Source organism: Erpetoichthys calabaricus, chromosome 16, assembly GCF_900747795.2.
Source record: "Erpetoichthys calabaricus chromosome 16, fErpCal1.3, whole genome shotgun sequence".
Lineage (NCBI taxonomy): Eukaryota > Metazoa > Chordata > Cladistia > Polypteriformes > Polypteridae > Erpetoichthys > Erpetoichthys calabaricus.
The window spans coordinates 69121016-69142382 of NC_041409.2; positions in this window are offsets into that span (position 1 = coordinate 69121016).

Sequence of the window (21367 nt, forward strand, 5' to 3'; positions counted from 1 at the left end):
TTATACTTACTGCCATAGAGAATCCCAGTATAATATCTTTGATCTGAACTATTGCCCCAATAGCAACACTTAACCCTCCATGGTTTGGCTTTTTTCTTAGAGTAGAGGGTCAGATACACGTGATATGAACTACGTTGACTGCCCTCTAGCTTTGTAAACTAGCACTTCATGGTTTCTCCCAGGGTACTGGTCTCCCTTATTTACTGTACACCTGTATGTTTTCCCTTATGGACACCATGTGTTGGTGGCAGGGTTTACTAACTGCTATGAACTCCTACCTTTAAAAAGGGACTCTGTGCCATGACATGTCTGCAGTATATAGAGTATATATCATCATCTTCATCATGGTCAGTAGCTTCACTGGTTTGATATTCATTTTCTGAGTTTACCTTTACCCAGGTGAGCTGGTTGGGCCTCCATTGCATATGTTCTGGGCATTATATAATATAATATAATATAATATAATATAATATACTGTATATACGGCATATATATGTGTGTGTGTATATAAAATACTATAGTATAGTAATGAGTACAATAGGAAAAATAATCAGTAGCTTCATTAAAAATCATTATTCTATAAACAATATCCAGATTTACAGATTTTACCTATCAAATGATGTCAGCGATTTATTACACTACCCATCCATCTCTGAACTTGCACATTGCTTATTTCAGTTTTATGATGACAGACATTTCCTGTATAAACTGCTAGTTCATAACAGAAATCACACACAGATGCCAGGCCAATATTCACAACTGAAGGTGGTGAAATTAGACTGGGCACTCACACACCTACCAGGAGAACATGTGTATTTTTAGAACTGAACAGACTGTGATTAGGCTGGAAATGAAGCCTGGGTTCCAGAAGATGTGAGGTAGCAGTTTTGCCATTGTATAACAATTCCAGCCATCATCTCTGACTAACCCTTAGCCATTGACTTTGGAGACAAATGTAAAAGCTACCTGAATAAAATATATTGGCGCATAAATACTATAAACTGGAAAACTTTGCTTCACAGTAAATAATTTAGTAAAAATTGATACCCATTTTCTAGTAAATAACCATCAGAACCCAAATAAACTTAGCAGGGGTAATAAGCTTCAGCAAATCTCCAACTTTTAATTTCTCTAACTGTAGTCTTCATTGACCCAGCCCTGAGCCACTGGCTACCAGGAGAGGCTTAACTACTTTTTATGTCTCCATGACAACACAAGTAGGCACGTATGAGTCAACACAATGTGAGTGGGCACTGGGCCAGGAAGAAAAACGAAAATAATGCTGGGCATTTTTGGCACTCCGGCTCCTTTAACTGCCTCACCTCCACTTATCTCACTGAAGTGCTCACCCCCTAACCCCACATTTTAAAAATCCAAATCTTTTTCAGCTACTGGTCCCCAAATGAAGGCCTCATTCTCTTTATAGGAATGTTGTAGTCTAGTCCATTTTGCTGTACTTTTGGTTTATTTTGAAATGATTCCAAAACAGAAAAAAATAAAAATGATTAGACTGTATTCCAAAGATAGAAGTTGCACTTCTTAGGGAGTCATTTCCTAGCTGCAACACTTTCCTCCTAACTTCCACCATCAGAGTACTTTTTAAGCAGTTTCACTATATACTCATTCATATCACCAATGCCTAAAATTGAAGATGTTAACAATGTGTAACTTTAGTAGCTATCAACAAGAGAGGAGAAAATTTCAAGCTGTATAATCTATGCTAAATTATTATATATGTACATCGCTAATGCAAAAAATAATTAAAGGGGATAAATACTGAGCATAGAAGGCTTCATGGAGGCCTAACCCTGGTCATCACAATTGTTTAAGGTATTGATAAAGTTCATTGAGTAGAATTCATCTACTTAAGTAGTAATTTAAGCACTTCAAGTCAGTAGTGGTAATTCAGTTAAAGGACAGAATGATGAAATATGAAGAGTCACAAGAAGCTGAGGCAAACTAATGGGCCATGCAGTTGAATTGGTTTTGGATGACATATTGGGACAACTTAGCTATTAGCTCACTAAATGTCAATGTCAATGTCAATTTATTTATATAGCACATTTAAAACAACATAGGAATGCTGTGGCCAAAGTGCTTTACAATAATAGAATAAAAGAAAAACAAACAAATACCCTGTCCCCCTTGGTTTTACACTTGGTACGAGGGACAACAAGAGACAACTGACCAGAAGATCTAAGCACTCTGGATGGCTGGTGTAAAACACACAATTTGGATAAATAGGCAGGAGCAAGCCCATGTAAAAATTTAAAAACTAGCAACAAGATTTTAAAATCAATTCGAAAAAACTGACAGGCAGCCAGTGTAAAGAAGCTAAAATAGGAGAAACAGAGTCATACTTTCTTGCCCCAACCAGAAAGCGAGCGGCAACATTCTGGACCAACTATAACCTGTGTATCAGGGATTTGCTAATCCCAGAATACAGCGAGTTGCAGTAATCAAGGCAAGAAAAGATAAAAGCATGAGTAGCTTTCTCAAGATCTCTAGAATAAAGCTGATGAACTAAATGGCCTCCTCTCATTTGTTAAATATTGTTATTCTCTTTTTGCACACATTGTCGCATGCAATATGCTGAATACAAGTATGACTAACTAAGTGTTGCAGTAGGTTAAAGCCACAGCAGCACCTTCAGGAGGCATCAAGCTTTAGAAATTAAAACAGTAAATGAACAAAAAGGTCATAACTGAAGAACAAACAGTGGCATCACTGGAGATTTGTGAATTCTGAATGGTTCATGATTGTGATATGAAGATACACTAGGCTTGACTCAGTTAAATAAAAAAGATAGGATTGAGTTGTTTGTGTTTTAGTGCTTTCTGAGTTACTTTGCTCCAAATCCAAGTAAAAGTGATTGCAGGTTCAATATAAAAATTAATGTGTTATTTTCAGCTATGTTAATGAATGATTGAAATAAAACAAGATAAGAGAGGGGCATAGTTAGCAATATGGAAATCATTTCAAGAATGAAAATAATACAATATGTCTAACTCACTACAAATAAGTTAGTACAACTCATCATAATAGAAAGATTGTGTTCATGATTTTAATGAAATATGACAAAGGTCTGCCCCAGGATTGTCACTAGTAGTGCTAATGGCACTCTGAAGTCCCATTTTAAGACACAAAAGGCAATGTTGATGAAAGTGGAATAAAACAATTGGAAACTCTGAGCAAAAGATGCTCACAGTATACATTAGAAAGTAGAATGAACAGTCTCAGCAGCAGCCATCATGGGACTATGTTACAGTGAAATAATGAGAGTTCAGTCATGATTGAAATGATGCAAGACAAACTGGCATTTCTTTCACTGCCAAGTAAAATGCCTCCTCAAATTTGTACACTCTTACTGTAGTTCTTTAAATGTCACATTTTACCTTAATATTCTTGTTTAGGCAAAACTAATCATTACATTTCTAGAAGAAGGTCCTAATATACAACAATTTTATGTATGGCTGAAGAGAAATGGTGCAACAACGTACATGAAAATAGTTAAAAAGGTATTAGTTCATATGGAAAAGATCAGTGAACCACAAGCTCATTAGTAGTGCTAAGGTAACTGGTAATGAATGAAAGAGTTAATCATAATATCATCTACTATAGAAAGTAAGTAACTTAATTATTTTCATCTTACCTGTACAGTTGAATGTAATGCTGCATATTAGAATTTAGAGAAACTTTAGACCACCACAGAAAGAATACTACATATGGTCATCAGTTTGGAGGAATTTATAAAACCACACAACTGGTCATCTCAGTAGACCAGTTAACTGAGTGAAGCTGTTCAAGAAGGATCTTTGAGTTTCATTCATTAAAACAGATGAGTCTTTAATATTATTTTTTTGATTCATAGCTACTAAAAGCAGCATACAGAGAGACTAATAAAGAACACTGGGAATGACGGAGTGCTGTTATCAGACTTCTGTATCAAATAAAAATTTTTCTAAACAATGAAGTAAACCACTTAAGAACAGCAGCTAACAGTCTAAATAAATTCTTAACTCTGAAGCTAAATTTTAAGGTACCAGTATTGAAAATTATGTCTAAATCCAAAAACAAGATGCATGTCTGCATTTTTTGCTTTGTAGAGAATATCATTTTTAAAAATGCTTCTGTATATATGTCTGATTGAAATTTGAGACTGCATTTTATAAATAGAATTTAATAACATTTATTGAATTTGTGAGAGTAAGGAATGACATATTATGATCCAGTAGTACGAGACCTGGAAGCCTAATGCTTGATCTGTAGTCCTACAGTACATTATGTAGGTTATTAGGAAAGAAATCCATAGGATCATTGTTAACTAACATTAGTTAATATCTGATCAATCTAATGTTTCATTTGTCATGATACATATTTTGCTAAATTAAACTGTTGTATTGTTAACATTTTCATTTATTTATTTGGAATATTAACCATAGCAGGCCTTTTGAAATCTTTCCTTTAACAAGTATTGCTCTTGGTCATTACAAATTGGTAAACTTACAAATGTAATTTTTTTTTACATTCAAATTTAAGAAAATTTGTGGCATGAATAAACAATACTTTATATTGTATATAGTGTGATTAGGAAAGAAGTAAACCCATCATTTAAAATAAAAAGAACAACATCATATGAATGCAAAAGAATAAATAGGAAATTTGTGAAAAAATGTATTGTAAATCTTTTTTATGTTGATGTTCAATTTACATGTATTATTTTTTGTTATTGTTTGGATTCTGTTTGATTTTCAGTTTTTTTCCCCATTATGATAGTGTTTTTTTTGTTTTTCATTACTTAGTTACAGAATTGTGCAGTGTTTTTTGATAAAAATTCTAAAAGATTATTTACTCGTGAGATCATTTTTCTGGTCTCTAACCTCCTGCCTGTCCGTGACTGTAAGCATGACCTACACCTTAAAGCCTTTTTTCATTCCCTGGTCATTCTGCTCAAAACTAATTTATGGCTGCAGACCTCACAGTCTGTTCTTAATATGTAAAAGCCAAAACGTTATACAGTATTTCCAACATTCTTATTTTTCTGCTTCTTTTCTTCTGTTTAAAGGTCTACACTGATGTAATGTTTCTCTAAGGCCTCCACACATAGCTTTGAAAGATTGTTATATAAAATGAACATTGATTGGTTATAATTCTTTAGCAATCAATGAGGTTTTATTTTTCTTACTGTTATTGGGAATAATAATTTATAGCCATTCAGCAGGGTACAGGTCAGATTACCATAATGCACTTGATTACTATTTGATTAATTAGATATTTTATAAAGCTGTCTTATTATTAAAAGATAGATTAATGTTCTATGCAACACTTAATTGGCAATTACCCTAAAAGATGTATGCGTGTGTCCTATAATCAAAAGTGATTTGTAATCTCATAGTTTTCATGTTGCATCCGTGCCATACCATAGTGGTTAGCAGCACTGCTGCCTCACTGTTCCAGATTCCTGGGGCCATATCCTATGTGGGATTTGTATGTTCTCCCCAGCTCTTCATGGGCTTTCCTCAGGATTTCCTCTTGTGGATTAGGTTGATTGGAGACTTTTAATTGCATTAGTAGAAGAGAATGTGTGTCTCTCACTATGTCCCCATTCCAAGGTTTGTAGCGAATGTACCACATGGATGGATGGATGATTTAGACTCACTTATACTTTAGACATGAACATGAACACACATAACCAGATTAAGGTGAATAACCTAATTAAGACAGAAGCCTGGTTTCTTAAAAATCTGCGATTACATGGGTAAGTAATCTTTTGGTGTTCTAGTTTGTCAAAATGCTTCAACATCATTAAACGGTGCAAACAAAAGCAAAATGTCATCATTGGCCACGATGAATCTGAATATAAGCATGATGCCTATGATAATTTCCTTTGCATTTTATAAATATGTTTAAATAAAATGTCAATTTGACTATAAGTATCTGTTACCAGAATGCATGCAACACACTTTATTCTGCTTAGTTGTGTGATTGATTCCTGTAAAGGATCCAGTATGAGTGCTTCTTGCCTTACATAAACTGCTGCTGGAATCATGATAATGTAAGTATTTTTACTTCAATATAATAAGTATTAGATTAGGTTACTCATTACTTTAAAAAGTAATCAGACTACGTAACACACATTACTTTTAACCTGTTACCCAACTGCTCTCAAGATTGTGTTGTTGAATTTAGAAGTGTACATTCAGCTCATCAACAGAACTTTAGCGATTTCTGAAATATTGAGAAAGATTATTTCAGCCAGGCAAAGGAATAATGTGATTGTCCAAATATTAACCTCTAGAAATGTATTTCGTGGCCACTTCTACATGGATGGTGAAAGCGTATGTGAATCTAACACATGAGCAGACTAAAAAATCCTTAACAGTATCCCATGTTTACATGGCCGCATAATTGGTTTATTTGGTGAGAAATCTATCTCTCTTAATAAGGTTTCTTCAATTCCAATATCCAGATTTTTCTATCTGGAATATGGGTTTACATAGAATTTAAAAATCAGGTTTCTGTGATTAACCGGTGTCACACACGTGCGCTTGGGAGTTTATGGGCTTGAATATCTGTATGCTCCTGCCAGACTGGAGGTTGGCGCTGCTTACTTACTTTTTCTCCTCTTTCTCTGCAGATCAGCTGATGAATCCCCCTTCCTTAAAGCCACTTCTGGTCCTCAGAAGTCAACCAATATCACTTCCTCTTCCAGTTCTCAAGATCCCACCTCCACCTGATGTCATTTCCAGTCCCCAGAATTCCACCATCCTATTATATCAATTCCCGTTTACCAGCTATACATGGCAGCCATCTTTCATTTATCTTTAGTTCTGTTTTGAGCTCATGTCTGTAAAGACCTTCCTACCAAACCATTTTCAAGTATATGGGGTGGATCCCCAAAGCTTTTACTTTGTTTTTGTGTATTCTTTACACCGGACTATTGAACCACATGTAAAAGCTGATTGTCTTCTGACCTTCATTTAAGTCTGTTTCTTACAAATTCGAAACATTTTTTGTTGCCTACCTATAATGGAAGAGATAACATAAAACTTAATTGGTCATTTTTATCTACTAAAACAACTTAAGCCTCATTTAAAAAACAATCATACAGGCAATTGTGAGTGGAAATTAATTTTACCCTAATTTCTGCAAACCTTTATTAATATGAACTTGATTATACCACCTATCCTGCCATCCATTTACTGAATACCTGAAGACTAAATTCAGAGCCAGCTGTTGAATTTGAGTAAGCATATTTCACCTGCTGGGAAGTGATATGAGTTGATTAATGTCATTTTTCTCTAGGAAGTTAAATGTATCGGTAGAAGAAACACCACCTAAAGGGAGTGAAATGGAGCTGAAATCCCCACTGGTACTCCCAATACACCTTCACAGTGGTTACACGGGTTATTAATAAATAAAACAAAATATGAAAACATCACTGCTGTTGAAGGATATACTGTTACATCACGTTTAAATTTTAAATTCATGGCAATCTTTTAAACTGTGCTATAATCAAAAATATCAAGAAAAATAGCACCTGCAAATCAAGCAGCTCTTGTCTGAAGTGAAAATGAAATATGGTGATAAATAGAGTGATATTTAATTCTTTATTATCAGATTTTTTGAAGATTAGAATGTTTACTTCTCTATTAAAACTTATGGAACACTGAAAATGTATATTAACACAATATGTAATTTGAAAATATATTGACAGATGAATGTGTATTACTGCCCTACAACTAGCCAAGAGTTGTTATCCTTCTAATTTTGGAATAAAGTTTCCATGTAGCTTTTTGAAATAGAATAAATGTTGAATGTGACCTGCTATAAAATTAATCATTCCAGAATTTCTTTGTCATAATTTCCTATATGGAGATCATGACTTTTTACCTTCTAAACACTCAGGTAAAACCTAAACCAAGGAATTGTTTTTCTAATATATCTGGAGGACCACTTTAAATCAAGGCATAATTAATTATCAAAAATCCTATGAATAATACATTAGGTCAAAATCCAGTGTTCGCCTCCACGTGAGTTTATGTTAGTCTTTACCTTTGCTAGCTAGACCACTGGGGCAATCATCAATGGATGTAGCACTTCTCAGGGATTCAGAACTATCTGGGTGGCAGTGGATAGCTTTTTAAGGCAGCACATTGTATTCTCTTGAAGGAAGTTCCTATGACTTTGGAATTAGCCCAGATGTTAATTTTCAAAATGTTTAGACTTTATATTTTGTGAGTGCAATTATGTCAGACTGGTCCCAAAAGTTTTTCTTCCAGAATTGCAGTTAGGGCCATTTAAGCTCTGGACAGCATTCCGGTGTTAACAGCCAATGTGAGAGCATTAATCAGGAGTTTGGGAAATATTTTAGATGTAATGTTACTGATTTTAATTTTAATTGGAAAGAAATTCTCATTTTAATGGAATATGTCCACAATTTTAGAAAATTAACTGTTACAGTTCTTCTGTCTTCATTATTATTAACAAACCTGAGTTTATTCCCCATTGTAACTACTCATTTGAACAATTCTATAAGTATTTGGCTTACAGAGACGGTGACAAACTCAAGAAAGGTGAATAACTTGCAGATTTATAGGTGTCTATTTTAAGAGAGATGTTCATGCTGTATGACAACCGCAGAATCAGACCTTATTTGACGGAATAGGCAGCAGAACTTCTGGTCTTGTCACGTCTAGATTACTGCAACTCCCTTCTGGCAGGAGTACCTGCATGTGCTATCAGTCCATTGCAGATGATCCAGAATGCAGCGGCCCATATTATATTTATTCAGCTGAGACTGGCACATTTCACTTCTCTCCTCAGGTCGCTTCATTGGCTCCCTGTAGCAGTACACATTAAGTTCAAATCCCTGATGGTTGCCTACAGAGTAGTCAAAGGATCAGCACCTGAGTATATGGAGACACTGGTGAGGTGCTATGCTCCCTCTCAACCACTCAGTTCTGCCAGTGAACAGCACCTCTATGTGGTATCAAGTCTTAATCCAGACTCTTTTCCTGTGTTACTCCTGGTTAGTGGAACAAGCTGCCCACCTCCATCCGAACTGCTAACTCCCTCAGTGTTTTCAAAAAGCAATTGAAAACTCATCTGTTCTCTGAATATCTGTCTAATTGATTGAAGGAAAAAAAACTTTGCTCTGTAATGTTTCATATTGCTGGTTGATTTGTTGTTACGTTACGTTTAATTGCATTTTTTATTGTTAATATACGATTGTAAATTAATAGTTATTACATCTTTTACTTGTGTCAATCAGCTTTGGTTACATGTACTACACTTGCTAAACAAACAGGACCAAGCCTAAAGTTACTCGATTATGTTTACCTCTGGTGTAAGTTGCTGTGGATAAAAGTGTCTACCAAACAAATACGTGTAAATGTAAATGTAAATGAAAAGCGGCTCATTATTAAACAAAATTACAGATAAGTAGCAAAAGATGATTAGCAAAATTGTGTAGAATAAAATGTTTGGTTTTTCATAATAGGTCTTTAGTTGAGTATTCCATTACACAAAAGCTACCTCTGAGATTTGTTATACCTTTCCAAATTATTAAGCACATTGGTCCTGGTCAAACCAGCAATGCCAGCCATTCATGAGTTCATTCTTCACATTATGTATGCTGTTTGAAATCAGTCTTTTCTCTTATTCTTTACCTTCTTTTATCCTTTTCTCTTAATGGTGCTGCACGGCTCAATATGAGAGACAGAATGCTTCAGAGTCTTGCTGAGTTGGTTCACACATACAGTGTTTAGTTTTGTGGTGTTGTTGTCAATCTAAAGAATGTTCCTAGGTCTCAAACAGAAATGTTCATACTCCTGTGCTACTACACTGTTCTCATTGAACACACCCATCTAAACTTGATGGACATGTTGAGATTGTGATGTCTTCCATGATTCAGATAAAAGATGTAATGTTCAATCTCTGTTTTCTTTGCTACCTTAGTAATATTTCTGATGTCATTGTGCATTGTCATTTTGGAATGGGTTTGTATGATGAAACTCAAAATTGGAAGATGAACTTCTAGTTGTCGTGTCTCAGCCTGGGTTCCTCCCTGGCAGGGGTTCAAATACCTGTTTATGTCTCTTTTATTTGTGTGCATCCTTATTTACATTTGGTTTTGTCTACATATACAAGCTGCCTTTGCTATGTTCCATGTATTTTGTAGGTGGTGCCTAGCCTGTCACTGCCAGGAACTGCCCTCTGGCCTATAAATCCAGAGGGTCTTCCACAGTTCCTGGTGGTACATTATGAATGTGCCCTGGAGTCAGTGGCTTATTTATGTTTTGCTTATGCCTTTGGTATCTTTGGGACACTTTTCAAGCTGCAGCATCAGGGGGTAAAGCCCCCCAAGGCTCAACATACAAACAGTAAGGTAACGTGCAAATATATAGCGAGCATAAGTAAATAGACAATTAATAAATAAAACAATATTTATTAAAAAATAAAGACATAAAGAAAAACAAAATATATAAAATAATATTAAAAAGACAACAAAAAATTCAAATGAAAACAGATTTGAGCCAGAGACCAGGCTTTTACACAAAATCTGCAGCAGTTAAATTTTCAGTTTTTTTTTAAATTTTGGTTGTTGACCTGATGTTGGTTTATGGTTATGGTTTTGGTGACTGATTTGTTCTCGCCTGTTAAAGTCTGATTCGCCTCACTCTGGGACAAGGACATGGGATGCAGTGGGCAGTGCCATGTTAATCCTTATGAGATGTGATGATGGCTAATTCCTACCTCCATTAAAGGGGACCTGGAAGTGAGATAAGATTGTCAGCTATTGTGCCCTGCTTAGAAAGCAAGACTTTGTCCATTTGTCATTTTATTATCATTTGCTGTTTTACAGCAATTATTTAAATATTTGTGATTTTACATGCTGTGCTTTAGCACTTTTGAGCACACATTCTTGAAATATATTTACACTTCCTTGTTTAGCTTTGTGTTTTTATTTGTGCTCATTAGTAGCATGTTGGTATAGGCAGATACTGATTTCTGTCATATAGTCAACTCAAGTTTATTGTTATGTGTACATAATACAATGAAATTCTTACTTTGCCTGTCCAGTGACAAAAATATAACACAAAAACTAATAATAATAAGGTAAGTAAAACTTCTCCTTGCAGATTCAACTAAAAGGATTTCAACATTAAGCTCTATTTTCAGAGGAGCTACATGGTTACTTTTGCTTTGGTTGTCTCTATCACTGATCAGAGTTTGGCAGGTTTACAGCATGTGTTGTGTGTTTTATTTTTGTGCCAGCTAAATTGTGATATAGAGAAAGTTTACATTTCATACTTGTTTTTATTCGGTTACTGAATTTTGGTTATTTTCTCAACAACATTCTTGAGTCCGCCTTGTATTTTTGCATATCTTACATTCTTTGATCTTATCCATGTCTCCAGTGCAAGGTGGGCTTGCACATATGTAGAAGTCTATTGGGTGATTTAAGTAGAGCACAAAATCTAGCATTATTTCTATTGGTGAAAGTTATAGAGTAGGTTACCAGGTGTCAAAAATTGACCATACGTATGGTGATGCCACCGCCACCTTCATTACAATGGTGACTCCTTAGCTCATTTATAATAGTAACTGCAAACAACATTAATACTCAGGAGGTACCGTGGGAGTAATTAAGTTTATCTGTTCAGTGTCATGCATCATTATATCTTTTTTCTGAATATGATTAAAAGTTTTACTGTCAAAATGAAATTTATCAGATATGAGCAGCATTTCTCATGCAGTCTGTTTTTATTAAATATGTATCAAACATAATATAACATTCTGAAACTCGATTCATCAGATTCAAGGTCATGGGGGGCTATCCCAACAGGGTTGGGTGTAAGGCAGGAAGCCATTCCAGACAAAACGTCATTCCATTGTAGGACCCATAAATAATTAATTATAGAATACAAATATTATCTTTGACTGGCGCTAACATTTCTGAGAATTGTAGGTGAACAACATGTCACATTTTTCTTGTAAATAGGCACATGTTTAAAGGTTGAAAGAATAAAATCAGTTTAGTCAACAGAGTTTAAAACCAGTTTGTACAGTTTAGACAGCAACAGTCTTAAAGTTAGGAAGAGATCCATGCATTGAATGTATGAGTTGTCACAAAGTACCAAAAGGAAATGAAAGCAGCCGTTGAAGTAAGGGTGGACACCGGGTTATGACAATTTACACTGCCATACCAGGCCAGTCTGTGACAACATGTCTACCTACAGATTAGCAAATCTATGAAACTCAGCATCCTGAGAAATTGTATATAAATGTGAGAAGAACATGGAAACTGAAAATATTGTCATAGTAGGGAATGGCCCTGATGTTCAAGATCTGTGAGGCAGCGATTCTACCGGCTCTAGCATGGAGATCAACAAATATTTCATTTAAAATGAGAAATTTTTTCATTTAAAAGAACTTAAGCGTATCACTGAAAGCAATAGTAAGTGAACTGAAATAAGGAAAGGCTTCATATTTTAGGCTGGACTGAACATTGCATCCAAAAGTTCAACTTTTTTCCATTCTGTGATCACATTTCCAACTCTTTTGTGAGCATTTAAGGAAATTCAAAAAAGGAGAACATGAAATCTTTCAATGATTAATTATTTTAGTTCCACAGGGGAAGAACTTGACCACAATATCAGTTTCGTGACATTTTCCAAACCAGTAAACTTATTTGTAAAAGCTGAAATACCTGATGTAGCCTTTGGATGACCTTACAATGTTTACTGCAAAGTGCATTCGTCATGGCTGAATCGAAAGTCAGACATCAACCAATGTGAGAGCAAACCAAATTCAATGCAATGCATTCCTTCCTCCAATTTTGAAAAAGCTTGTGTGTATGTTTCTATTGAGAAAAGATATTTACATCCACTTTTAATGATTATAAGCATCCTTTCCATAGAATTCTTTATATCCTTTGCTTGTAAATAGAAGATCACTTTATTTTAGCATAATTCCATATTTAAACATCAGTTTTCTTAAATTTGATTTAAGGATTTGCCACTAATTAATGTATTTTATTTTGACAGATTCTATAAGGGATGGTGTTTTCATTTCAGAAGGGAAAAAAAAACAAAAGCTATGATGTCAGAAAGGAGACCATGCAGAAGTTGAAGAGATTCACTACAAACTGGTGGAGATGAGCTCCAACCTTTAGGACTGATAGGCTCTGTGAGTATGGAGTCTGGTATAGAAAAAAATTCTACAGTAGACCCACATTATTATTATTGTAATTAGTACTATTATTATTTAATAAGTTATAATATGTACAAGAATGTTAAGAAGGTGCAAACATCAAAAGCATCAAGAAACAAGATAGAAACCAAGCAAAAGAGAGTAGTACTATTGCTATAATTAGACCTGCAACTAGACTAAGCTAAAAACCACAATCTTAAACTTTTTGCTAGTACAACTCCAGATATCCCGTAGAAGAGACACTAAGTGGTTCCAAAATATTTACTGAAAAGATGCAAGTACATTGGGTACAGTTGGAATAGACAAAAGAAGATCATTTCACAGCTTTGGATAAAGAAAGAAGAAGCAGTATCCAGTCTTTGCACATCTGTGAAGAGGACGGGTGGTCAGCAGACAGGCTGAGGCAGAATGGAGACATCTGGAGATACTGAGGAGCAGAACCATCCAGAGATCCGTCGATCAAGACAACAGTTTTGAACTGGATTTTTTCAGCAACAGGAATCCAGAGAAGAGACCAAATCAGTTGAGTGTTAAGAGTGAAATAAGGAACAGAGAACACCAATCAGAAAGCTGCATTCTGGAAAAGCTGGAGAAAGTGGATAGCAGTTAAAGGAAGCCCCGTCATAAGGGAGTTGAAATAGTCCAGCCGAGAAAGATCCAGGAACTGCAATCCATAATCAACAAGAAGGGGTTGATTCCTCTGAATATAATGAAGAATGAAACCACATGATTGGGTTATTAAAAACATATATATTTCATGAATGAAAGTGAGGAGTTTAGAGTCACTCTGAGATTCCTGAATGTGAAAGGTGATGTTGAAAGGGTGATGTCTTCAAGACCAATGCTTAGAGATAAATCTGAGAAAGGAGACTCAGAAGGCAAGCATGGATATCTGAGTTTGAAAGTTTAAGGTGGTGAGCATTCATCCATGATGAGATGGCAGAGAGATAGTTGGAGATCTAGGCTGAAACCTGTGTGTTGTAAGACGGAAATGAGAGGAAGATCTCAGCATCATCAGCATAGAGGTGGTAGGAGAAACCGTAAGAATAAATAACATTGCTTAAGTAGTGAATGTAGAGAGAAAGGGGAAGAGGAACCAACACTGATCCTTAAGGCACAGCTGTGGAGAAGCAGGGAAAGATTTTGGTGGAAAAGGATGAGTCTCGCATTACTCCTCCAAGATGCTAGATGGCATTAGGCAAACCCAACAGTGGACTAATACTCCTTTAAACTGAGTATTTCCACTGAGGGTAAAATGAGGAAAATAGCTTAAAAGGAGATATTAGTAACTACTAATAACAGAAAACTCTGGCATGAAGTTATGTTATCAGTGGCAAGATTCTGGTGTGTCGTAACTTATGGTGGCTGAAAATGATTCCATATAATTAATCGAAAATTGGGCCTTTAATACTTCTTTCCTAAAAATGGACTTTGGAAATGAGCTGCAGGAAAGAGCTCACTGGCAGGACAAGAAAGGGAGAGAGAGCTAGAGAAAGGGATCTAGTTGGAAGACCACTTAATGGAGGTGAACAATGGGGAAAGCTACAGAAGGTTTTACCAGGCCCCATTTGGCAGATATGCTTTACTTTCTGATCAATTATTGTCCTCTATGTTCTCATACACTAAAATCTCACCATTTTGATAAACACAAACCCTTTGTAAGGTTTCCATTCTAGCCTGGACATTATGTCAAACTCCTTCTGACATGCCCCTCAATCTTTATACTGATTGCTTGTTTAACTCAAACCTTAAACATTAAAGACTCACCTCCATTTTGTAAAGATTTATAATCATCACATGACATCATTTTTAATAAAATAATTTAAATTATTGGTACCTTCCAATGTTGCCTATAGACATCTTTTTCGATGTAGATGCTGGTTTTTGGGGTGGGTTCAGTCAGAGAATCAGCTCACATGTCAAACCCTTTTTGTATTTAGTGCTATCATCCTTTATCTTTTATAGTATAAAATAAATATGCTAAGAAATGTGTGTTTTTTGTATGTGGTACTGAAAATATTTTGTACTTTAGTAAATAAATAAGATCATAGATTTCATTTAAATATCCAATCAAGAGCATACAGACTTTTGCTGTTTATCTATGACTATCGTGTATACCAAAATATTTATACAAAATCAATTGAACTATGAAAAAAATTACACAAAGGTGACACGACTTTGCCTGATTCGCTGATTATACAAACTGTTTTGGAAGACACAAAGCATATTTAATGAGCTCTGCTGAAAAAGCAATGATTTGAATAAACAATCAGGAAGCTCCTCTGAAATGAATATCAGCAAGAAAATCCAGACACCCGAAAACAGTTTACATGCTATCCTTACCCTGTCTTTAATTATCTGAACAGGATGTAAAATAATAAATTGGGTCAGTCACCCCAGTCCCCTCACTTCTCTGTGTAAGGTACTCCTGGATTTCTGAGTTATTCTTGTTTTCTTTCAGCAAAGTGTGGCATTCATCAGTTTGCAAGAAAAGATGCACAAATCTGCTGCCACCCTGACTAGTAAAGGCTGAACAATAGAATCATTTGGCTGAAAAATTGAAATGCATACTTTTGAAGGACACTCCAGACGGCTTCCCCTGAGTGGCCTTGGCACCTGCCTGGCCCTGGTGTCTGTGACACATCAGGCTTCATCATTTTGATAGAAATAACATGATGTTACACTCTGACTGCCGCTTTTTATATTTATTTTGCAATCATGGTAATGTTTCAGTTATAAGAGGTTTCTTGCCATTCCTTCTTACTGTGAACAGTTTTCAGGGCAGGCAAACACTTTCATCCTCACCACTTGGAATTACACCTGCCATCACCATATTGCTGGTAATGCTGCAGGCTGTTTGATAAAATGAGAAAATATGTACATCATTCTAAAGTTGCAGTAGGTGCTACTCTGCCATGAAGATGTCTTTGTTTTATTTCACTCAGCGTCAGATGCAGTAGCATCATAACACCTTGGGCTCCCTCACTGGGATGAGCTACATGTGAATCAAACTTTAAAATCAGTTACACTTCTTCATTTTAAATGGGGCAGTCCTCTTCTTCTTCTTCCTCTTCTTTTGGCTGCTCCCATTAGGGGTTGCCATAGCAGATCATCTGTTTCCATCTTCCTTTCCTCGTCATCTTGCTCTGTTACACCCATAACCTGCATGTTCTCTCTCACCACATCCATAGCCTTCCTCAAACGGGGCAGTCCTCATTGAAAAACAAAAAAAAAGTTTAAAATAATTGGAGTTCTCATTTCCACTTTCATTTCTGTACTCATTAATATGAATGTGGACATATTGTTTGTTTAAACCCCATTACTGCCCTTGAAAATTTAACCAGAGTTACTTCTCAGTGATTGCTTTTTACAACACTGAAGAAGTTCTATGTATCCTAATTTTGAAGTGCCAATCCAAAATACCAATACTGTGGACAGAATAGATAATAAATCCTACAGAATAAAGTACACAAATATTTAGAAATGCACGTCTTTGAGTTACTAAAGCTAATTTGCATGATAGATAGATAGATAGATAGATAGATAGATAGATAGATAGATAGATAGATAGATAGATAGATAGATAGATAGATAGATAGATAGATAGATAGATAGATAGATAGATAGATAGTTACTTTATTAATCCCAATGGGAAATTCACATTTTTCAGCAGCAGCATACTGATACAATAAATAATATTAAATTAAAGAATGATAATAATGCAGTTGAGAAAAAGACAATGACTTTGTATAATGTTAAATGTTAACGTTTACCCCCCCGGGTGGAATTGAAGAGTCGCATAGTTTGGGGGAGGAACGATCTCCTCAATCTGTCAGTGGAGCAGGACAGTGACAGCAGTCTGTCACTGAAACTGCTCCTCTGTCTGGAGATGACACTGTTTAGTGGATGCAGTAGATTCTCCATAATTGATAGGAGCCTGTTCAGTGCCCTTCGCTCTGCCACAGTTGTTAAACTGTCCAGCTCCATGCCAACAATAGAGCCTGCCTTCCTCACCAGTTTGTCCAGGCGTGAGGCGTCTTTCCTCTTAATGCTGCCTCCCCAGCACACCACCGCAAAGAAGAGGGCACTCGCCACAACTGTCTGATAGAACATCTGCAGCATCTTATTGCAGATGTTGAAGGACGCCAGCCTTCTAAGGAAGTATAGTCAGCTCTGTCCTTTCTTGCACAGCGCATCAGTATTGGCAATCCAGTCTAATTTATCATCCAGCTGCACTCCCAGATATTTATAGGTCTGCACCATCTGCACACAGTCACCTTTGATGATCACGGGGTCCATGAAGGGTCTGGGCAGGGCCGGCCCTAACAATTGCGGGGCCCTATGCGAAACGGATTGCGCGGGGCACAGTCGGGGTAGGGATAAGGATAATAAGTGAAAATTAAGATTTTGTATTAGAAAATAAATTCGTCTTTGCATTTTATTCATTCTTTACTAAGTACAAAATCACGATCAAATTAACTTTACTTTACGAGCCTTGCGTGTAGCGAAGTCATACAGTATATCATCAAAATTTTGTTTCCTACATAGATCACGCTCAATAGCAAGAATTGCCAAATTGTTCAATCTATCTTCGTGAATTGTTGACCTCAAGTAATTCTTGATTAGTTTGAGGCGCGAGAAGCTTCTTTCACCAGATGCCACAGTTAAAAAAATGAAAAATGAATAAAATAAAGTATTTACTGATTTATTACGTCGTTATTGCATTTGATTACGTGATTTAACGTTTGAACGACAATTTGCATTTGATTATGTCACGTTTGCATTTGATTACGAGTAAATAAAATTAAAAAAAATACCTTAAGTCTACCAATTTAGGGGAACTTGAGGTAAGATGAACCACTTTTTAAAATTCCTTGTCAAATCCACATTTTTTGCTTTTTACCAGTAATTTTCAGTCAAATTATTGTTAATGATCTGCATATGCATGCGCTTGTTGCTTAGGGATGAATCGGTACGTTTTGAGCAAGTGTTTGTGAAAAAATTTTTTTTTTATCTTACCCCTACTACGGGTAAGATGAAACAATCGTTTGGGTAGACGAATCACATTATTTTATTTTGTAAAACTATCTTAAACATTTGAAATGAGAGACTATTCATAAAACAAATTGTATAAAGATACAAGTTGACGTGCCGATAATTCTATGGCTGACTGTTAACATAGGGTGGGTTATCAATGTACAGGATCTTCGAATTTTATACAACGCTTGTTTCTGAGGAACAAGCTTTACTCACCGGTGAAAAAATCTTCGTCTGGCAGAAAAGAGAAAATTTAAACCACTGCTGGTAAATTTCAAACTATTCATCCAAAAAATCGATAACATCATCTCCATAAATAGCTCCTCCTATTTGATTGGTTTCACTGAGCTGAGCCATCATAAGGTTAAGAACGGTGTCTGTTTCATCTTACCCCAAGTTCCCCTAAATGACGAGTTTAGAGATAAAGCACCCGAGCAGCTACAATTTTTTTTCAATTTTATTTACTTGTCGTAATCACTTGAAACAACGACGTAATAGATAAAAAACACTGTAAAAACAAAAACAGAATAAACACGCTGACCTATACATGATTATAAGTTATAATGGTTTAATTTAATAATTTACACCTAGAATTAGCGCGGGGCCTATGAAAGTGCGGGGCCCACTGCGGCCGCATAGGTTGCAGTGGCCTAAGACCGGCCCTGGGTCTGGGCCTCCTAAAATCCACCACCAGCTCCTTGGTTTTGCTGGTGTTCAGTTGTAGGTGGTTTGAGTCACACCATTTAACAAAGTCATTGATTAGGTCCCTGTACTCATCCTCCAGCCCATTCCTGATGCAGCCCACGATAGCAGTGTCATCAGCAAACTTTTGCACATGGCAGGAATCCGAGTTGTATTGGAAGTCCGATGTATATAGGCTGAACAGGACCAGAGAAAGTACAGTCCCATACATGTACATACATACATACATACATACATGTACATGTACATGTGCCATCTCATGGTTGCTGACAACACGACACTGAACCGATTTTCAAGTTTAAATATATGAGTACTCCATATGGCCTGCTAAATTTCCAAAGAGGTGGCATACACATTTGAGAATTAAAATGAAAATCATTGAGCCTGTCATCATAGTTAACACCAGAGAGTACAGAGGACTGACTGAATGTTCTCTGTTTTAGTATACACTGCACAGTAGTTGGTAAAGCTAGCAGTTGGCATTTCCTTAAGTGTTGTGTACGCATTCACGTTCAGATTTCTCGATGAAGTGACCTGTTGCAAATGGTGACTTCATTGGATTATCTTTCATTGCTTCATAGAGAGTTACAATTAGACCTTCTATCTGCTGGCCATTAACTTCACTACTTCAGTACTGTATGTCTTCGGAGAATCCTTGGGCACCACTAATTTCACTTTGTGTCGAATGAGTGGTTTCTCTCTGAGTCCCGAATGAGGCATATTACCTGCATTGTGATGGAGCGTCAGTTACGACACTACGGCCATGTGGCGCGATTCCCTAAGGGTGATCCAGCTCACAGGATCCTCATTGTTGAAGACCCAATCGGTCACGTAACACCTGGCTGTGGCAGATAGATGGTCATTTCTGGAAGGTGGGACTGGACCGCGTGTCTGCCTGGGGGTTGCCACCCGGGATCCCAAGCTGTTTTCCGTCGTGTGGTGGGTATGGCAGCGCGCTGTACCAATGCATGTTCCCCAACCTGAGCTGACTGCATCGTGTGTGTTAGCTAAATGTTAGCTCAAAATTGTCCTAGCATGGTGGAGTGTGTGTGAGTTTGTGTGGGACATTAAGGTTTGGCGTCGAGTGCTGCTGAGATAGTGTTTGGGTCCATGAGGCACCAATTACAATATTAATTCTGAAATAGAGCAATCAACTTTAAAAGAAGACATTGCTCTGTCATCAAGACCTGAATAGAGAGAAAACAAAACTTGCAAGCTGAGTCGTTCAGTCCTGGGACAAAAATTTGGTTTGCTCAAGAAGCACCACATGCTGAAGTGATTGTTCTGTGCGGGTAAAATTGTTTTTAGTGACATTAGAGAATTGAAAAGAGAAATCCAAAGCAAACAACTGAATAATTAAATATGTAAATAATAATATTTTAAATAAAAACGATCAACTACAAGCTATAAAATGACTTGAGATAGCACAAGACAGTTATGACATTGTAATATTTCTTTTGACAACAAGAAGTCTTTTAATTCCATGAAAGACAAGAAAAAATGAACTACAGGTGAAATGCTAAGATTTGAGTGATCTTGAAAATTGTCATTAGTATTCTAGTAATTATTATTATTATTATTATTATTAATATTGGTTGTAGTGATAGTAATAATATTATTTTCTTTGATGACACATAAATTAATCACAGAAAAAAAAGCTCTATAGGTCTGTTATGTGAATTTCCCCTTGGGATTAATAAAGTATCTATCTATCTATCTATCTATCTATCTATCTATCTATCTATCTATCTATCTATCTATCTATCTATCTATCTATCTATGATTCAGCCAAAAATTGTGTTTATTTTTGACATTTCATGAATGCACATTGATAATGCCATTTTGAAAGCTGTTTTGCTTTAATACAACATGTCACTTGGAGGCTATGTGTCACACGTGTGAGGTCATCATAGCCATCTTATTTAAGGCAGAGCCATATACTCAGTGAATTTTCTTTAGCAATTTATTTTAAAAAGTTTTTTTCTTGTTTTTTTGATTTGTGTATTTTCATTTTGTTTCATAATCTGAGCCTGATTTTGCCCTGCTATTCTTTGTGGATCCTGTGTATAAACTCTGTGCTCTGTGTCGATTGCTCTTCCTCTAAGCCTCTGTCACACTTCTGCCTCATTGAGAGATAAAATAAAATGTGATATAATTTTGTCTTCTTTTTCTGAAGGTCAAATCAGTTATGGCACTATCAGAGACAAATTTTGAATTTTCTCATTGTTACCTGGCAAAATAACAAGAACTTTGATAATAATAAGAAGAAGAAGAAGAAGGAGAAGATACTTGCAAAAAACTCACTTTAAAAATCATTTCTTTGTTTAAAGATCATACTTAAGTTTTATGTGAGCAGTATAATTAACAGCCGACTGTTATCTTTTCACACCATTAATTCAAACCAAGATGA